A 19,455-nucleotide genomic window follows, 5' to 3' on the forward strand; every position below is an offset into this window, starting at 1 on the left:
CCAGGTTTTACGGGCTCTCCTGTGACCAGGGGTCAGTGAAATGCACCTTGTAGGTCTCCAGGCGAATGAACCATGTCTGTTCAGTCGTCTGTAGACTGTGGGTCTGGAGACAACAGTTCCAGTGGCTGCGATAAGGTCCCGAGCAAGGCTACTTGCAGTACTCCGTGGCCGTCTGAGGGGAATTTAGGGGGGATATCGGTCTTCTTGTGGTGTTGTACACAGTGGACGTCTTGTACTGTAGGGCCTGGACACGTTTCCTGTCTGCTGGAATCGTTGCCATAATCTTGATATCACACTTTGTGGCACACAGAGGGCCTGTGCTATGACTTGCTGTGTTTGACCAGCCTCCAGTCGTCTTAGTATTCTATCTTTCATAACGTCATCAATATATGTTCTTTGAGCCATTTTCAACATACAGTCACCATTAGCACGTCTGAAAACGTTTGCACACTTACTCGCTGCACCGTACTCTGACATGTAGCAACACACCTCTGCATATGTGGACTGCTGCTAGCGCCAGAGTGCGAAGACTGCAAGTCAAATGCACCACATGGTCATACCCCGAGGTGATTTAAACCAGCAAACCGCCCACCAGAGCATTGTTTCACCATGTATCATCATTATCCTTAATTTATGAGCATGAGTGTATTTAGGAGAAATGAGGTAAAGTGACAAGTTATATAGATATTACTTTACAAGACATTAACGAGAATCAGTAGTGTTACAGGTTAATGTAACAACAGCAACAGTTTGATCTGCCATCCCCATTCACATATCTTAAAAATAACCAAATCACGTAGCCGCCACTTCAGCTGGCTACAAATAACAGAACAGTGCTGAATGAACATATAAATGAGTAGATAAAAGTATTATATCATGTACATTGTAAATGAACAAATTGTACTTTACTTCTGTGTTACATGTTTGCAACTATCACGGATGAATGAGATGAGTAGCAAAATCGAGGATGTAAAGCAGCTAGGCAGCCATTGTGACCGAGCGGTTCTAGGCGCTTTAATCCGGAATTGCACTGCTGCTACGGTCGCAGGTTCGAATCCTGCGGTGGTGGTGGTGGTTAGTGTTTAACGTCCCGTCGACAACGAGGTCATTAGAGACGGAGCGCAAGCTCGGGTTAGGGAAGGATTGGGAAGGAAAGCGGCCGTGCCCTTTCAAACGAACCATCCCGGCATTTGCCTGAAACGATTTAGGGAAATCACGGAAAACCTAAATCAGGATGGCTGGAGATGGGATTGAACCGTCGTCCTCCCGAATGCGAGTCCAGTGTGCTAACCACTGCGCCACCCCGCTCGGTCGAATCCTGCCTTGGGCATGGATGTGTGTGTTAGGTTTAAGTAGTTCTAAGTCCAGGGGACTGAGGACCTCAGATGTTAAGTCCCATAGTGCTTAGAGCCATTTGAGCCATTTTTTGAAAACAGCTACAAAAAAATATATTGGTTATGTGCTGCAGATAAATTGCAAAAGAATGAACAGACAACCATTTTCTAACAAAGGTAGGAACCACCCCATTAATGAGCTGGCATTACATTTGATAGTGTCCTTATGAATAGTAAACACAGATCCTATCTTGTCCTAAAAATTTGACAGTGGTTACTATTATTATTAGTAGTAGTAGTAGTAGCACTAGTATTGTTGTATCAAAAAAATTACTTCAGTATTACATTGACCATAATTCAGGTAACAACTAGTCGCCATTTGGACATAGTGTAAATTGCACATAAAGTTTTGAAATGTCTCATAATATATTGTAAAGAAGATGACTGTTTTAATTTTCCACAGAATTTTTTTTCAGTTTGTCAATATGGAACCTGTCAGTAAAGTTGTTGTTTAGAATAGTGAAGCAAATTTAGGTGTAGGAAATGTCTCTGTGCAAAGTCAGACGACAAATGCTAGCGAACCATGACATGTCAGATGTTAGCAGAATACCAACGAATTTTACTTAAAGTCAACTGATATCGAGGAAGATATTGTACTGATCGGAAATGTAACATCATTTGCAGTAGATGAAATCACTCACAAGCAACTCAAGTGAGCCTTATTTAGAGAATTGCGAAAGATGAACTTGCACGCATTCTGGAAAATCTATATGTTCGACATTATGTGAACACAATCTGTCATGGGGGAACAAAATCTGAAACATACACAAAGCGCTAGCACTTTATTAATGTCCATGACACAAGTAATATTAAAAGGTATTAATGATCTAAATACAAGCATGCTCAGTTTGCACACAGACTTGTATAATGATGTAACAGAGAAGTTTGGCAATTTGAGCACAGAGTAATCCATAGACTTACACAGAAATTTGGTGAAAGATTCATGCACAGACTTGTCAACTGAATTAAATAAGGTAATCACAAGCTCTCGTCCATAATTAATGATTAAAATGAGTCCATGGATAGGCTTAACAGTATAGCACAAGTTCAGAATAAGTTACAAACTGCACAGATCGAATGTACAGAAACCTTGAAGGTTGTGCAAGGCAATATCATGGAATCGCAATTAATTTGCAAGGACTTACCGAATCAAGTACAAAAACAATAAGAAGGGTTGAAACACTTGCAACTAGGTCACGAATTCTTGAAAGAATACTGAGAAGGTATGGGCAAAGATATCAAGAAACTAACTGAAATAGCCAAGATCGTGTTGTTAGACAGTGACACTATGCTCGCACAAAAGTTCGTACAAGGGCATAAAATGTACATGAGTTTCACAGAAGAAGTAATGACACAGAAACAAAGCAAAATAATTGCTAAAATCAACTCAGATATCAAAACAGCAGAATAGTGAGTACATACAGAGTTCATGAATGGTAGCAATAGATCAAATGAGCCGAGTGCAATCAACAATCGAGTCCAAATAGATGTGTCAGGAAGCAGAATGCTTAGACACTTTCACCCGTGACTATATCGTGTGGTGCTAAAAGGGAATATCATTTGCAACAACCAATACCACTGAAAATGCCGTCACATGTTACATATAATAACACATAGGCAGAGATGGTGGCACAGCCTGCAAACACAGTTGCTTGTTTATCATCTGTTTTATCAGATGAAAGCCTAATTAGGCACAGGCGATATCCAGCATACTCGACTGATATCAAGAAAACAAACTGTGTCGCATTCATAAGAGCGTTCTAGAATATGCTGCCACATCCCTGGATGTCGGAACGAAAGATCAGATCATAGTAGGCTATATACAAGGTGACGGTTTGCTTGGTATTATGGACATGACTGAGACTTACCACATATATGAACAATTCGAGCATGTGTTCTTGACAAATTCAGGTCAGTTCCTATACAAGGGAGGTTGTGCTGTGATATTTGAACATTCAACCCTTTAATAATAACCAGGGATGATTGCAGCAGTATCCTGAAAAATATTGTAAAAAGCCAGTACTGAACAAATCCAATCTCACATGTTGATATATGAGAGATATGCAAGAGTTGCTTCCCGCCATGTATCAGTAGAGCTATGTTGAGATTTTGAGCGCAATATTCACATATTTTTTAAAATCATGAAATTTATGCTAAATTTCACAAAAACGCCTAAAAATTTCTCAAACCACTAAATTTTGACAAAATGTGAGATTTTAATAAGAAAAAAGTTAAATTGATGAACACAAAAACAATCATGTTTTTCATGCATTTTAACGGTTTCTTTGTGTTTTTCTCAAATATTTTAATATTTTTTCAAATATTTTCAGTAATAATTTCGAATAGTGTTACAGATGATGATGATGATGATGATGATGATGTTTGGTTTGTGGGGCGCTCAACTGCGTGGTTATCAGCGCCCGTACAATCACCCAATCTTTGCTCAGTCCAATTTCGCCACTTTCCTGGAGGATGATGAAATGATGAGGACAACACAAACACCCAGTCATCTCGAGGCAGGTGAAAATCCCTGACCCCGCCGGGAATCGAACCCGGGACCCCGTGCTCGGGAAGCGAGAACGCTACCGCGAGACCACGAGCGGCGGACATAGTGTTACAGGATACTTCGAACATTTACATCATTGCCCAAACATTCTTCAAATATTTTTTCCAAATATTTGACAGTGCAATCATGAAATTTCAATTCATATCCTCATTTCACCTCTTTTTTGCACGAATGTGATGAAAAAAATGAAAGAAACACAATAAAAAAACTAATAATTTTTCACTTCCCTCAGTCCTTAATTTCACCACAAATCTTACATTAAAAAACATTTTTTTACTATAAATGGGTCTCTTCAATGTTTTGAAAGAATTAGGAAATTTTAACATTAAATAAATTTTAGTAGAAATATCAAACATATTATTTGATAAAATGTATGAAAATGATAATTATCTCAAACACTCAATACTTGAAAATTATGAAAAACGTTTTCCAAATTTTATTGGTGATATGCGTTTGAAAAATGATAATTATGGCTGGTAAAATAGTTCAGGGATCAAAGAACTTACAATTTGTTCATTTTTAAGAGGCAAACTTAAATCTATCAAATATAAACTTTAGAAAAATATTAAAAAACATTAAACGTAAATCTAAAATAATTATAGAATTTTATAATGTCCACATGGTAATCTATCTACTTTACTGTCCAAAACATATCTTTTATTATCAAGTAGACTTAATGTTTTTATTGACCTCAACAGAATAAACTACATATTTACTATTTTGAATTAAAGTCATAGTTCTTTATTGTTCAGTATTATTAAACGAATAATCTTCATAATCCTGTAGGCCTGTTTTATTTTTTACAATGTATTACATATCAGCTAGTGACTCTTTCTCATATTCATCAATAATTCTATAAGCACACATTTTTTTATCTTAAACCCCAAAATTCTACACTTCCTTTTTCCATTAGATTCATCTTTCATTTTAATTAATACTTTCTTATTTCCAGAATGAGATTTTCACTCTGCAGTGGAGATGTGCTGATATGAAACTTCCTGGCAGATTAAAACTGTGTGCCGGACCGAGACTCGAACTCTGTAACTTTGTCTTTCGTGGGAAAGTGCTCTACCGACTGAGGTATCCAAGCACGACTCACGCCCCGTCTTCACAGCTTTACTTCTGCCACTACCTCGTCTCCTACCTTAGAAACTTAGAAGCTCTCCTGCGAACCTTGCAAAACTAGCGCTCCTGAAAGGAAGGATATTGCGGAGACATGGTTTATGCACAGCCTGGAGGATGTTTCCAGAATGAGATTTTCACGCTGCAGCGGAGTGTGCGCTGATATGAAACTTGCTGGCAGATTAAAACTATGTGCCGGACCGAGACTCGAACTCGGGACCTTTGCCTTTCACCGACAAGTGCTCTACCGACTGAGCTACCGAAGCACGACTCACGCTCCGTCCTCACAGCTTTACTTCCTCCAATACCTGTTCTGCAGGTTCGCAGGAGAGCTTCTGTAAAGTTTGGAAGGTAGGAGACGAAGTACTGGCAGAAGTGAAGCTGCGAGGATGGTGCATGAGTCGTGCTTGGGTAGCTCAGGCTGTAGAGCACTTGCCCGTGAAAAGCAAAGGTCCTGAGTTCGAGTCTCGGTCCGCCACACAGTTTTAATCTGCCAGGAAGTTTCAATACTTTCTTATTTACCTGACAAGTGTTGTTAATACTATATTTTGCGTAATCACTTGTGTCAAATTTATCAAGATATCTTCATATTTCTTTATTATAAATGTAACTGTCAGCATCTTAATAACAAACTTCAATTTTTTCTCCATATTTTGGTTGACAACATGACAGTAAAAGTTCTACATGAATTCTTTAGATAAATATGGTATGCTCATTGCAACATTAACTGATTTGTTAAACAATTTTTTGCAGTATTCGTTTGAGTTGCAGCAACATTGATTGTTTCTTCTATAAAATTGGTTTTTCACATTTTTTGCATCTGATATTTTGTTTATCCATTCTGATTTTTATACTTTCCATTTTTTTCCAAATAACAAATTATTCATTAACTTGTAGAAATCTTCCTCAAAACAATTTTTTGCTTTAATTTCTGTAGTTAACTACATACTTTCTTCGTCAGTCAATGCTGTCAATACCTTTTTTCTTCAGCCTCAGGCAAAATAGTATTTTGAGGACCTAATGTTAAAACTTTGTTGTGTGTATTTTTTGGATATTTTAAATCTACATCAACAATTTTCCATTTTATGTATTATAAGGAATTTCACTTATATTTTTAGAATCAAATTTATTTTGATCATTCCATTTAAATACGTCATATACCAAGCATCAACTCATAGCCCCCAACACATAAATTATTTTCACTTAAATGCGTTAAATAATTTCATTTCTTACTTCAATCATAATCTTTCAAATATTTATTATTTGCTATGAGAAACCTTTAACAGCACTGAGAAATACTGTCTCTAATACCTTTCTCAACCATAAAGATCGCAACATAATCATCTAACAATTTTAACATAAACTTTTTCCATCGTACCCCAACTTCAACCATGCGCCACAAAGTATCATGGTGGATCGAAATCATAAGATATATTTCAAAAATTTTCAGTGGTTTAACACAACAAACAAACATCTGTTTTAAGATATAATTCATAATATCCACATATATTTTTTCTATGAAACTTTTCCCATATTAATATTTTCGTTTACAATCGTCATCACTAAATCACTTTCATTTGATTTATTATAGACTTTTTCTTTTAATTGAAGATAAGTTTTTCAAATTTTTTCAACTATCTATATAATCATCAGGATTAGCTCCTGTTTCAATTACTAAATTTAGTAAGTCTTCTAGAAAAACTTTCTAATTCTTTCATTCTACTTTTTTCTCAAATTTGATTATAGTTTACCAAGGCTTGAAGCCATTAACTTAATTGAATCAGTACTTCTGATCTGCTTCGTTAGTTTATGGAAGAATATAAGAATTACATCCAGATAAAATATGTAAATAAACTGATACAAAACTCGTATGTTTTAGTCATTAATTGTTTTTATTACATGGCGGAGTGATATATTTTCCAGTTAAATGATCATGATGAAGAACTTTTTGTTTTTTGTGAATAATTGCACCTATATAATGAACTAGATTTTCATTTATTATGTTTCAATTATTTTTCAGATAGAAATAGTTCCATTTCTTCAGTTTCTAAATATAAATTACCAATTCCTTCAACATGTTTCTCGATAATTTCGTAAATTTTTATGACAATTTGGACCTCATTATAGCAATAGTTTTCTGTAATATCGTTTATGTATTTAATGCAATTACTAAAAGTACTTGGTTCATGTTTAAGATATTTCATTCTATTTCATTTTTCTGGATCAGTGGACAATTCTCCATTTTTAAAGGTAAAGTTCCAAAATCAACAAAAACTAATTGAATCCTTATTGCATATTAATAATTTTTGGAAATTACATATGAATTTTTAACTGTTTTTGAGCATTTAATGGTTTATTAACTCAACAGTTTGGAATATGACTGTGTAATTTTTCTTTATTATTAAAATGTAATGAACATGTATCACAAATAAATTTGCACTCTTAATGTTTAGAGATCTGGATTGAAATAATTCGAGATAAACGTTTAATACCACAGAAATGCAAGTTACTTTCATCTTTAAAATATGGTAGATGAATATTCTTATCTTATTTAGATTATTTATTTTCAGTTAATATGCTTGACACTTTCCTTCAAATGAATAAACAATAACAGATATATTACAGTGAGTCTCAGTTTTTGGAATAGTGTCAATCTCAACTGTAGATTCAAATTCTTCAAGTTTTTGATCAATGTCTGGTCCAACATTTTTATAGTTACTAATTCATTCTGGATAGTTACTTTCATGCTGCAATGCCAGTTTTATTGACCACAAAGAACATTTTCTAATACTACTTTTAACACTAACAAAACATTTCTCTTCCTTTATTTTTTCTGGTAATTTGATGTAAGGAGACTCACTCCATGGATTATATTTATCTACTGCTAACTTCAATCCAATGATTCTATTTAATCTTCATCCAGATCCTGCAGCTCTAAATTCTGACTGTTATGCTGAAATTTCTTTTTTTTCATTTTCATAACATTACATAAAATACCTAATTCGTGATTATATAATAATCTGTTTGAAATTTAAATTCAGTCTTTTTCAGAACTTGATTATTTCATCTTATAGTAAAAAAATTATAAAATTTACTTTTAGTCCATTATGTACTTTTAAATTTTCTTTCACTGTTTCCCTAATTTTTTGTTTTGGTACTTCCCAAGTTGAAGTTTGGATCAAGCTAGTTAAGGTTGATTTCTTAATTTACAGTTTGTAATCTACTTTCACATTTTTATTAACTAGATACTGAAAGACCGTTATTCCCATTTTTGTTTTCCAAATAGAGTATGGAATAGTACTTTCAATTGTTAAGTTTCATCATTATTAAAAATGTCATCAACATTTCTAATCTAAAAATAAGGTAATTGTTCAAAAATATTTTTCAGAATATTTTTATATTTATTACAATATTTCATTATCAAATCAATTCAATCATATTTTACCAATCTACTATATCCATTTACATAACTTCTGTTACAGTAATCACGAAATTCAGTGTTTATAAACTTTTTCAATTTGTTGCTTTTCATTTGGTAAAAAGTTTTATTTGAAATATAACAGATGATAAAAATTAAAAATTAATTGAATAAAAGATAAATAAAGAGAATCCCAAAGCAGTAAAAATTAATTATATATAAAATAAACATAAATTTAATTGAGTGCAAGAAGAAGGTAGATTCAGAATTAAGACTATGAAATTATTTTTAAGTGGTTTCAATTGTTTTTTCACCAGTTTATCATTAATATTATAAGAAATTTTGTAAGAAATAAAAAATTAGACATGAGCATCTGTTAATAATTATTCAAAATAATTTAACATCATTCAATCCAGTTTCGAGCTGTGTTCGCATTTCTTATTTGTCATATATTTTAGTACACAGTTAATACATTTACTTGGACATAAGCATTAGCTTCTGAATTTGACTAGAAACAAAACTTTTAATTTCTTGACATGTTAAACATTTCTTTGCTGACTCTTGTAAATCTGAACTTAATTCTTATAATTCTATACATCTTCTTTTGTTATGTCCTCGAATACACATTCGAAATTGATTTGTATATTTTTCTTTAGATGATAGACTTTGATAAAAACAATAAAAATATGTAATTTTTGACATTTAATATAATTCTCTTTTTCATGTTCATTTTTTTCATAAGTTCCATAGATAATAACATCTTGGAATGTTCATAATTATAAACACTTCGAAAGTCCTTAGTAATAACATTAAATAATATATTTTCAACATAGACATAGAATTCTATTATTATTATACAAGTTTTATGAGCCTTGATAAAAAATGTTCTACATATTGTTCTATAACCATCTTTTGTATCCTGTTACAAACATGGTCAATACTCAGCAACTCAGCAACTGAGTACCTAGTTTCAACATAGAACTATAAACCCAAACAGTTGCAAATAAATTACTGTTTGATAAATGACCTAGGTTTCGACACCTACTAAAAATGTCTTCACCAGAATGAAATTTTTGTAAACCATAAAATTACGTTCCAAAAAAATGGTCGGAATTTAGAGAAGCTATGCTGAGTTTAAAACTAAAAGAGAACATTCCAGCCTTTTCCACATGTTTCAAGCTAGGAACAACATCAGACATTTCTCCTGGCTAGGCCCACAAGGCAAAGACTAGAACTTTTTATTTTATTTTTGACTTGAATGAGCACAGCTACTCTAAATTCAGACCACTGCTTTTTTGCATGGTAATTTTACGGTTTATGAGAATTTCATTCTGATGAGAACACCCTTCGTAGGCGTCGAAATCTAGGTCATGTACCAAACCGGTTGGCTTTATAATGCTATGTTGCATCTTTGGTGTATTCTTGTAGATTAAAACTATCAAACTAGTTGCAAATTACAAACATTTTACACATTTTAGTTTTGACACAATCTGAAGATTTCTTGCTCACTTCCAATGGTAAAAAAGTTTATAATATAAACCTTTGCCTTTCACGGGCAAGTGCTCTACCAACTGAGCTACCCAAGCACGGCTCACGCCCCATCCTCACAGCTTTACTTCCGCCAGTACCTCGCCTCCTACCTTCCAAACGTTACAGAAGCTCTCCTGCGAACCTTGCAGAACTAGCACTCGTGAAAGAAAGGATATTGCGGAAACATGGATTAGCCACAGCCTGGAGGATGTTTCCAGAATAAGATTTTCACTCTGTTGGCAGGAGAGCTTCTGTAAAGTTTGGAAGGTAGGAGGCGAGGTACTGGCGGAAGTAAACCTGTGAGGATGGGGCGTGAGTCATGCTTGGGTAGCTCAGGTGGTAGAGCACTTGCCCGCAAAAGGCAAAGGTCCTGAGTTCGAGTCTCGGTCTGGCACACAGTTTTAATCTGCCAGGAAGTTTCATACCTTGACCAGTTTTGGTCACCTCTACATCGACATACAGACTGGCTCCAATGTTGCACTATGGTTGCATTTAACAATGTGGAGGGAAGACTAAACTTAAATAACAATATGCCCACTGTAGTGACAATACATTAAAAAAAATTATAAATTGAGCTAAGGAGGGTATGGAGAAGAGGAAAAGTAAGTGTATATTAAATATTATAAATTATACTATTGTATATAAGAATTTTGTAAAGTAAATAATGGGTAAAAGTTTTAAAAAAGCTCACATGTGTAGGAGTACTAAAGAAACTTGTTAAGTTTGGGCAAACAATAAAGGGTACTGACCTCCCTCCAGGCCAAGAACCCAATATAGAAATTGTAACATTTGCGCTGAGCAGAGAATAAACAAACACTAAACAACCAAAAAAGTATACCATTACTACTACTGTGTACTGCCATCCAGTAAAGCATGGACATGCGAGTCTCCATTAGAGGGGCAGTTGCTCAATCTCTCTCTCTCATGACTTATAGGAAGACAATCCTCTCTCTCTCTCTCTCTCTCTCTCTCTCTCTCTCTCTCATGATTTATAGGAAGATAATCCTAACAAGATTATACAACACATGGTATAAAATCAGTGTTATCCGATTAATTTCAATTTTTTAATACTCTTTTGTTAACAGTTTTATATTTATTAATCACTTCTCTTGTTTCGGATGACTCCATGGTAGGATATCTTATGCAGACTCTCTGTCCTTTATGTGAAGAAAAGGAGTGTAAGCTTATATCAAAAAATAACCAACACAGTGTTGTAACCTCGGAACAGAAAAATAATTACAATACTCACAGTTAGTGTATCCTCCCTACAGAAAAAAAAGTCTCGTTTAAGTTCCCAATAGAAAAATTTCTTTCCAATAATAAAATTTCAAGTTTTCGTGTGACCTTCCATTAAAGACTGACTGCACATCGAGATTAAGTTTTGACATCAGCAGCGTTGCGTCATGGCCCTGTGAAACCATCCTGAATAAACTGAAAAATTCTTACCTCACAATGACGCCGCCAGATAACGTTATCTATATATCTGCTCCTATAAAAACATTTTGGCACAGTCAAGTACAATGCTGGCCACTAGATTTTCATTTGTAGGAAAACAACTGATTTTCTTTTGCTTAATCAACATGAGTATGCACAGGAAAAATTCGTAAAATCTTTAAACTCAGATAAACGACTGGCAAAACTTTTCTTCAGACCAAAAGTCATTATTGAAACATTTCTGCAAGGAATTACATGGGACGTTAACATTACACTTGTGGTTTAATCAGTTGTGGCAATTAACATATGTGTGCAGCAACAAAGAACAATAATATTTTTTTTACCTTATACTACATCGCTCAGGCACTGCCATCATTCTGCACAAGTCAACCGCTGAACTGCCCTGTCTGACCTCCAGAACTCAAGTTCTCTGTGCGAGCTACAAAACACAACTGCTCTCTACGACCTATTGAACTCGACTTACAGCCAACACTGCTCTGACCTGCGATTCTACTGTAGCATAGATATTCCATATTGCAGGCATCGAAATTACGAGGGCGGTTCAGAAAGTAACCTCCGATCGGTCACAGTGCGGGTTGTGGGGGGAGTAGCGACGCCATCTGTGCGTTCACGCACTCAACAGGTCAGTCGGCATCAAGCCGTGGTCGAGTGAACGTCGTACCTGCGCTAGTTTAGTTTTTGTGGCAGTTTGAAATGTGTGCTGCAATAGAAAACCCCGCCAAATGTGAAGTGCGTGCTGTCATAAGGTTTTTTACAGCCAAAGGATATTCTGCAGCAGCTATTCATCGTGAGCTTTGTGCCGTGTACGGACCAAGAGTTATGAGTGAAGGAGTTGTCCGTGAATGGGTACATTTATTTAAAAGTGGACGAGAAAACGTTCATGATGAAGAGAGGAGTGGTAGACCATCATTGGTGACTGACGAACTCGTTCAGACAGTTGATGCAAAAGTTCGTGAAAATCGACGTTTCTCAATGTCGGAGTTGTCTACTGGTTTTCCACAGATTTCTAAGACTCTCTTGTACGAGATAGTGACAGCAAGATTGGGTTACCGTAAGTTCTGTGCACGATGGGTGCCCAAAATTCTTACCGACCACCACAAAACTCAAAGAATGGCCTCTGCATTAGACTTTCTGTCACGTTATGAGGACGAAGGAGAACCATTGTTAAACAGAATCGTGACCGGTGACAAAACCTGGATTAAGTACGTGAACCCTGAGACAAAAGAACAATCAAAGATGTGGGCACATTCAAATTCGCCTACCAAACCAAGAAAAGCCTCGCAAGATTTTTCTGCCAGAAAACTGATGGCAACGGTGTTTTGGGATGCCAAAGGGGTGTTGTTGGTTGAATTCATGGAACGTGGTACGACCATTAATCAAGACGTGTACTGTGAAACAATAAAAAAGTTACGACGGGCTATACAGAACAAACGCCGTGGTATGCTGACTTCCGGTATCGTTTTTTTGCACGATAATGCCCGTCCTCACTCTGCTCACAGAACAACGGCCCTTCTTGAGTCCTTCAAGTGGGACGTTATCAACCATCCACCTTACAGCCCAGACCTGGCGCCAAGTGATTATCACCTCTTCATGCATTTGAAGAAATGGCTCGGGCCACAGCGGTTTGATGACGACGAAGAGCTCAAAGATGCGGTCACAGGCTGGCTCCAGGCACAAGCGGGTGATTTTTATGCAGAAGGAATTTCAAAGCTTGTGAAGAGATACGATAAGTGCCTCAATCGCTATGGAGACTATGTAGAAAAATAGTGCAAAGATGTAATTGTAAGATGTATATATTAAAATATTTTTATTTAACTTGGTGTATTTTTTTAAATCAACCAGAGGTTACTTTCTGAACGGCCCTCGTAGATCCGCTCAAGTCCACTAGTCAATTGGACTTGCCATGAGCAACACATTTTTCTATTGCAAATAGATATAACATATTTAGTTTATTAAGTCCACAGTCACATAGTACATATGACATTATTCATAAATAATATAAGTACAGAACATATTAAAAAATCTCATAAACTGCTTATGTACTGTAAAAGTCTTTAACATTTTTATAAGAATTGAACATATTAAGAAGTGAAATGAAGTGCACATGCACTGTAAAAGTCTTTAGCATTTTTACAAGAACTAGTGAAGCAATGGCAAGGATACCATCATGGCTGTAGCACAGTGGGTTGTACATAGCTGCACTAAAAGTCCACATCTTTTGACAGAAGCACAACACCAAGTGCGACAATCTGAAGTTCTCTTCCCTGAAGTATTTATCAGTGTAGCCAAGACACTGAAATGTTGTATTAATGATGTATGTTATCATTTTGGTGGTACATTAGTTACAGCAAACAGTAGGCCCATAATAATACTCTGTCGTTCATGGTGGTGGACAGCTTGATATGCCAACACCACATTCTTGTAGAATCCATACTCTTACATCAACGTAGAATTAGTGCAAAAACCAAATAGAGTGCTCCATGACCATGAGGATGGACAGGATAAAGGAATGCCTCAGTAATTGGCGGTAATTAGGTCAGAAGGTAAAGGATACATTGAGTCTTATACTAATCATCATTCAGAAGTTCATATTAGTATATCATCTTAGTTGAATAACTGTTGGCACTTGGTGGTCTGTTGTTTCATTGTGTATTACGAAACATTCATTGAGCATTACAAAGCATCATTCAGAAGCACATATTGGTATATCATCTTAATTAAATAGGTGTTGACACTCAGTGGCCTGTTGTTTCATTACGTATTACAAAGCATTCATTTAGCAATACAAAACATCATTCAGAAGTATGTATTGGTATATCATCTTAGTTAAATAAGTGTTGGCACTCAATGGCCTGTTGTGTCATTATGTATTACAAACCACTCATTGATCATTAAAAAGCGTCATTCAGAAGTATATATTGGTATATCATCTTAATTAAATAAGTGTTGGCACTCAGTGGCCTGTTGTTTCATTATTTATTACAAATGATATAGAAGTCATTCTTCAAAAACAGGATTTATTGCATGTAGCAATAAGCTGCTAGTGAGTACATATGATATTATGCAAGTGACATAAGATATATTTAAAATGTAAGACATTTGACCTAGTAGTCAAGGTGCTTAGACTAATAATACATACAGGTAATGGAATCAGTACATCAGACAGAATGGAATGTTGCATTATAATTGGGCTAGCAATATTTTTAGAGTGGTAACATTATTTATTTGTGTACTGGTAATAGGTGGGACTAGTAATAATATTTTTGTGTTGGGATTAATATTTAATTGCTGGAGTATGAAAATATTTGCCTTTTATATACTGCTGGAAATAAAGTAATGAAAGTCGTTTGTCATTCATCATGAGTCAGGTGTAGCAAGGTTAGCAAAAACAAGTAGAGTGTATATGATCACATTCATGACTCATAGAAACAACTAGGTAAAATGCAGGTACTGGAACAGCCTTAATAACTAAGTGCCTGTAGCATATAACATAAGGACATATTTCAGAAATGATCTTAATATCATGAAAAGCTTCTCCTAGAAAAAATACAAAGTGGATTATTGAGCTGAAAGAAGAAATGTATTCATATTATGCTGACAAGTAGTAAACTTCAAATTAACAGGTAATAAAACGTGCGTTTAATATACCGTATATGTACTCTAGCTATCTTTCCCAAAACAGAACTGCAACAAATACTTAAATAACTACATAGCATCTTTTAACTAATAGAAAATATATAAACTTCATCGTTATCATCATCTGCAAAGAAAAACTTCATTATTCATATTAGCATATTCTTCATATAACTGTTCATCATCATTTATTATCATTTGCAAACAAATAGACACTCCATTATTCATTATTCATATTACCATTTTCTTCATACAACTATTCATTATCATTCATTATTTCGTATATTACAGAGTTTCTTTCTTCTAGCATAAGTCATCACTAAAATAAACATGTGTAGTTTTTTCCAACAGCTTGCCACAATCACGCCACATTCTGAAAGAAAAATAATTAGTCAAGACTGCTATCATACAGTGTGTATAGAATATTTTTCTTAATGCATGTTAATTCTGATACATTTACTTTTTATGACAAAGTATTGCATCTTCCTTCATTCATTCTGATGGTAAAATATCCATGTAATTTTACAGTAAATACTGTGCTTGTTTAATTTATTTCTTTTACAGGATATTGCTTTTGGAAAATGATGAATATGGATCATTATCTTACATTTATATCATATACTCATTGAAGGAACTCATGTTTCTAATGATATAACTAAGTATACAGCAAAGCATGACAGAAAATGTGTTAGGCCAAATCCATAGACAAGAATATTTTCAACTGAAAGAGTATTTACACAATAACATAATGTAGTAGCACAAAAATGTAGAACAGTCATGACAGTGGGATACCATAAGGTGAAATATCAAGGTCAAATGGTGTTTGTTACATCTTAAAGACTACTTAGTGCATACAGAGAATATTCTACTATCTATAGGAATACTCTCATATATACATTATAAAGTGGAAAATGTCTCAGGTCTGTGATTATAGTACGTGAATTGATTTGCTAAGTTCAACTTATTGGGACTTTCCCAAGAAAATTATGTCATTTAGAAAATGTGCGCGATCTGATATATAACGACAAGAAAAGCGACCTGCTAACCTTACCTTGCCAGGCACTTGCCAAGAAAAATACTATCAGCATCAATAAGTGGCCATATAGATGTAAGCGTATATGGAGAAAATGTCATTACAGTGTGATAAATCATAAAGTATGTTCATTCTATAAAGGGTTTAATATTTGAAATGTGGTGGTTGCCCTTAGATTTCCTGGTTCTTAAAGTTTCAATATGTACTACATTGGGGTGAGGAATGCTGCAAATTCTATATGGACCAGCGTATAGACACTCAAATTTACTGCATCTCCTCTTTCCTCTGTTGGATAAATAGTGTGTGCGTACTAATATCTTCTGTCCTATGTGAAATTCTTGGTGTTCACAAACCAGTTTTTGCTGTCTTCTGCGGCGCTGTGCGACACACTTGATATTTTTGAGCGCAATGTCAATTACTTCATGATGGCGTAGTCTTTGAGATGTAGGAAAAGATACCAATTCTTAAATTTTGTTGGGTGGTTCAACGTTTTTCAAGATAACATTAGGAGATAACATAGTGGATTCGTTTGGTATAGAGTTAATTACATCCTGGAATGGGAATATGTGTGTGTTCCAACCAATGCGTCTTTTATGGCAGTATATTGCACATAGTTTACCAATTTCTTTCATCGGTGTTTCAGAAGGATTTGAAGAAGCGTGATACTTGGATATATAGATCGGAGAAATGTTTCTAGCTTGTAACCCATGTGTCCATGTCGCAGATCGAAATTGTGGTTCATTATCGGAAATTACTTTCGATACATGACCCACGTAAGGTAGAAAATGTTTTACAAATGCATTTGAAATAGATTTAGCAGTAGCTTTGCGTAGCAGAGTGAAGGTAACAAATTTCGAAGTGAATCCAACAGCGATAAAGATGTAACAGAAACGTCTATTAGATATGGGAATCGGTCCAAAAATGTCTACTGCGGCCATATGTCTTAATTTATTGGGTACAATAGGATGTAACAGTGGAATATGTGAAGTCATGTCTGATTTAGCTTTCTGGGAGATTTTACATGACACTAAAACTCGTCGAATACATTTCTTCATGTTGGTAAAATAACAATTCTGATGTTGGGGAAGAAAACACTTTCTGATTCCATAATGTGCATAGCTTAAATGAGTATATCAAATTAATTTGTTAACCAGTTCGTCAGGAATGTAGAGTAACCAGTTGTTGCTGTCAGGGCGAGAGCAGCGAAACAGAATGTTATTGTGTACAGCATAATTGTTTCTAATGGTGACATTATTCCTATCTTGACAAAGGTATTTAATTTCTTTCCACACCTTGTCTTTGCTCTGTTCTTTCGCTATGTCTTGTAATGACGACGAAATAAAATTTTCAAATGCAACTTGATGAATATACACGAGGCAGAAATTCGTTTGGCAGAAATTGGTTGCGACGTCTTGCTGATTGTTGCTGAGAGAATGGGATAGAACGTCTGCTACAATATCTTTTATACTGGAAATGTGAACAGTTGTTAAGTTAAATTACTGTAAATAAAGTTCTCATCTGCTTAACTTGTCTTGTGTACATTTCGCAGAAAGTAAAAACTGTATAGTTCTATGATTTGTGTAAACGGTAGTATGTCTCCCATAAAGAAAATGCCTAAATCTGGTACATGCCCATGCAACACATAATATTTCTAGCTCTGCAACAGAATAACTGCGTTCATTGGGTGACAGAATGCGACTTGCAAAGGCGATGTTTTTAATTACTGTAGTACCGCCTTCTTCAATTCCCTGAAAAATATGTACGCCTAGAGTGGTGTTAAAACTGGTGGAATCTGGGTGTGATAAAAGTGGTGCATTCAACAAGGCATGTTTCAGATTAACAAATTCAAACTGTGCTTGGCTATCCCAGGACCAAATAGCGTTTTTGCCAATCAACTGGCGTAATCTAGGGGTGTCTAAAGCAGACTAATGAATAAATTTACGAAAAAAGTTAATCAGTCCTAGAAAGCTGCGTAGTTGTTTCTTGGTCGTTGGAACAGTAATGTCACGGAATGCTTGAAGTTTTTCAGTGTCAGGCGCAATGCCTTCTTCTGATATTACATGCCCAAGAAATTTTATAGAGGTTCTGCCAAAGTACGACTTGCTAAGATTATCTGTGTGTCCTTGTGCATTAAACGTTTGTAACAGCTGTTCAAGAATCAAATTATGTTGAGACCAGTTAGCTTCTGCAATAGGGATTTCGTCTACCTACGTTGTGATTCTGTCTTTAAGTTCTGTCGGAAGTATTGAATTCAGACCACGAATAAATGCCGCTGAAGAAATTGTTAGACCAAACGGTAATTAAATCTAAGGTGGAATAAATAGCAGTACCATGAAATTTCTGTAGAAGTTACTCTAGTGTCTGTAGGTGATCAGTTTCATTAATAATAATGTCGTTGACATGACGGGAATCTATTACGAGGCGAAGTGAGCCATCCTTTTTCGTAACAATGTGGAGTGGGTTTATATACGGACCAACTGCCGGTTCAATAATCCCTTGGTCTAGCATAGCTTGTAATTCTTTCTTAACTTGTTCTCTGTGGATATGGGATAGGATAATGTTTGGCTTTAATCGTGTCATGCTGTTTAACTTGAAATTCATACATAAAACCGGACATAGTAACAGTGCAACTTAGCTTTCGTCATGGTCACTATTTGTAAGTTGCGGGAAAAAATGGTTTTATGTGTAAGTTGCGTGAATCTCACTTTCAATAAGAAAATGCTATCTGACATAGAAATCATGAGTATGTTGGCAGCCCTGCAGCCAGACGACTAGCGCGAGTTTTGGTGTTCTCGTAAAGATAAGTCATTTTAGGTTATAAAACATATAGATTAGTACTGATTACGTGGTAAATAGGTGTATGAGTGTGGCTTTTAAGTGTACCATTAAAGGTTTCATTTTTCTTTACGTAATATAGCAGAAAACGCAAAAATACCGTACAGTCGTATTTTCTGTTTACGTTCTGCTGCAGCAAATCTATAGATTTTCGTTTAGTTGTTCCTTGCTCTCTCCAGCAATTTAACTTAGCGTACCTCTTCATTATTTAACTAGCATTTCCGGAAAATAGCGTAAAGTTTAAGTTGTTGTTTCAGAAACTTTGCACTTTTGTTTTTGTTTACACACAGTTGTGTATAGGCCAAATTTGTGTAACCATATTTTCGTGTTTATCTGTAATTTAACTGACTTATTCTTAATAAACTATTACGTTTATCATGAGTGAAAAGTGCTTGACTTGCCGTAGAATTGTTAGGTCGGGGCTTTGGTGTGATGGGTGCTGCAGTTTTTTCCATGTGGGTGACTGTAG

This window comes from Schistocerca cancellata, chromosome 3 (assembly GCF_023864275.1).
Source record: "Schistocerca cancellata isolate TAMUIC-IGC-003103 chromosome 3, iqSchCanc2.1, whole genome shotgun sequence".
Taxonomy (NCBI): domain Eukaryota; kingdom Metazoa; phylum Arthropoda; class Insecta; order Orthoptera; family Acrididae; genus Schistocerca; species Schistocerca cancellata.